This window comes from Schistocerca americana, chromosome 9 (genome assembly GCF_021461395.2).
Source record: "Schistocerca americana isolate TAMUIC-IGC-003095 chromosome 9, iqSchAmer2.1, whole genome shotgun sequence".
NCBI lineage: Eukaryota > Metazoa > Arthropoda > Insecta > Orthoptera > Acrididae > Schistocerca > Schistocerca americana.
Window position 1 is genome coordinate 154800912 of NC_060127.1, and position 2831 is coordinate 154803742.

General features: G+C 50.4%; 1 non-coding gene across 1 annotated transcript; it reads left to right on the forward strand.

The window, feature by feature from the left end:
* Nucleotides 1–313: 313 nt before the first annotated feature.
* Trnas-cga lies at nucleotides 314–388 on the forward strand. Its single transcript has one exon. It is a non-coding gene; the product is annotated as a tRNA-Ser (tRNA).
* The last annotated feature ends 2443 nt before the right edge of the window (nucleotides 389–2831 follow it).

The following is a 2831-nucleotide window of genomic DNA, read 5'->3' on the forward strand; positions in this document are numbered from 1 at the left end:
CTTATAAACGTATCCTATTTCGTCTAGAAATGCAAAAAAAATGGCTCTGAGCACTATGGAACTTAACGTCTGAGGTCATCAGCCCCCTAGACTTTGAACTACTTAAACCTGAATGAGATTTTCACCCTGCAGCGAAGTGTACGCTGTTATGAAACTTCCTGGCAGGTTAAAACTGTGTGCTGGTCCGAGACTCGAACTCGGGACCTTTGCCTTTCGCAGGCAAGTGCTCTACCAAGAGAGCTTCTGTAAAGTTTGGAAGGTAGGAGACGAGGTACTGGCAGAAGTAAAGCTTTGAGGACGGGGCGTGAGTCGTGACTGGGTAGCTCAGTTGGTAGAGTACTTGTCCGCGAAAGGCAAAGGTCCCGAGTTCGAGTCTCGGCCCGGCACACAGTTTTAATCTGCCAGGAAGTGACTTAAACCTAACTAACCTAAAGGCATGCACACATCCATGCCCGAGGTAGGATTCGAACCCGCGACCGTAGCAGCAGCGTTGTTCCGGGTTGAAGCGCCTAGAAACGCTCGGCCACAGAGGCCGGCTCTAGAAATGAAAACAGGTCACCTGCAGACTAGATTTCTTCAAGAGAAGGAGTGTTGCACCACGACCCTGTTGGGTGCGATGATCAACTGGTTCTGTGACGATACGCAAAACAACGTCATACTAAGCGAAGAGAGTGTCTCCCTGAAGTCCAGACACTCTTTCACAGGACGGCGTATTCATAATGGAACAGTGGTTACTCCTGAAGGTAACAAAGCAAGTGAAGCTGTCCAACGCTTCTCAGTGGCAAATCTGGGCAATAATACAGCTCCGGCTCTGACGAAACACCCAGTGGTTATACCCAACTGCTACAACCTGCTGACTCTATTGAGATGGGTTACTGCGGTTGAGAAGGTACTAGTCATCGGGCTCTCATGACAACATTATTTGGATGTGTGTATGAGGCCGAAAGCCGCCGTCTCCGTCAGGTTTTAACTTCAGGGTGGACGCTGCTGCAGCGCCAGATGAAGAACCCAGTCACCTTCCAAGGACTTCATCTCTAGTAGCTGCAGGCATCCACCTGAGGCTGAGAAGTGGCTTCCGCCTGAGCTGGCAACCACCTCCCTGCCGGGTCGTGTGTTTGAGCCCGGAAATGGGGCTGCTGAGGCTAGCTGTTACTGTTCACTGGTTCCAGAGGGCTCTCACCACTGCTGATCAACACCCAGGGCAGACACACCCCTTCGACTTTCATCAAGCTGGAAACCAGATTAAATATCATCGTTCCCAGTTTGGTACGCTGTGCCCACTGGTCAGTAGGGTGCCGGAAACTGCGCCTATCACACACTGGTGGCAGCATGTGACTGTCAGCCTCCAGAGGCCAACGCTATTGTGGTCTAATTCAGAAACGATGGCTGGTCGAGCCCCGAACAGCAACAGCTGCGGTACACTTATACACGTGCTTTGCGTTTGAAGAAAGCGTGCGTTCTGCAAATTCTGTCTCTCGCTTGCTTATGTAGAATTTTAGAACTTAGAACTACTTAAACCTAACTAACCTAAGGACATCACACACATCCATGCCCAAGGCAGGATTCGAACCTGCGACCGTAGCGGTCGCGCGGTTCCAGACTGTAGTGCCTAGAACCGCTCGGCCATCCCGGCCGGCGGCAACTCGCAACAAATGGAGTAAAAATTCACTAAATAACTCACCACGGTCAGGTTTAACTCTGGCACTGGCTACTACATTCACATCAGAGCGCCTAGAACACTACTGAACGCTCCTTGCGTGTTGTGGGTATACAAAACGAGCATAAACTCAATCGCCACTGTTCATGACTCCAATTACAAAGGGTGATTTTGTTTCTACCGTGTAGAAACTCTAGCGATTTATCGATGAGTGGATACGGGAAAGGTCTAATGAAGTTATGTGCGGAAATGCATGGTTTCCATGACAGAGACCATTAATTCAGTCATACGCGCTGTACCATGCAGCCACAGTTACAGCAAGCATGGTTTCCTCCTAGAGGGTGGTACTATTCCACACATCATACCCTAGCGCCCTCTCCTGCGATAGTAATTGGTAATGTTGTGCCCGATTCACTTCTCTTGCTGACTCAATTTGTAGTGGACATGATACAGCGTTGTACACAATGATTCCGTATTTGAATTGAGAGCTTGCCGACATGTTGTTTACTAAGGTTTTATCATCTATCCCTGCCGACAACAACCACAGCATTAAATGTTTGCAACAGTGTTTCGCCGTTTGTCTGAGAGAGGGTCGTTTCAGGAAGCAGGAAATCATGAAGGACGTACCCGAAATTTTCGGACACCAGACTTGGAGGAAAATGCGATTAACACTGTGGAAGTTGACCACCGTGTCAGTACCAGGCAGCTGGCCCGGCAGTACAGTGTAAGCCAGGCGACCGTATGGGACATTCTCCATGACAATTGTTACTACCCTATCACTTACGGCGTCTTCAAGGCTTACTAGCAACAGACTTTCGACGTCAGGGCAGTTTTGTCACATTTTGGGACCAGTCTTCCCTCCACGTCACCTAACAGGCCGGAACTCTCGGTGTTTCTTGCGGGTGAGGTGGCCACCCCTCTCCCCTCCCCTCCCCCCTCCCCTTGCCCTGCTGGAAGACCTACCACTGGTGATTCGAAGGGTTATGTAGCTGCTACATGACGGCGCTCCAGCCCGCTTCGCCGTTAACGTCCAGACGCATCTCAATCGTGTCTTCCCTGGTGGACGGGTTGGACGAGGGGGTCCAGTTGCATGGCCTCTTCGTTCACCGGATATCAACCCGAACGATTTCTGGTTATGGGGACATGTGAAAAGAATCGTGTATGCAGAGCCCAT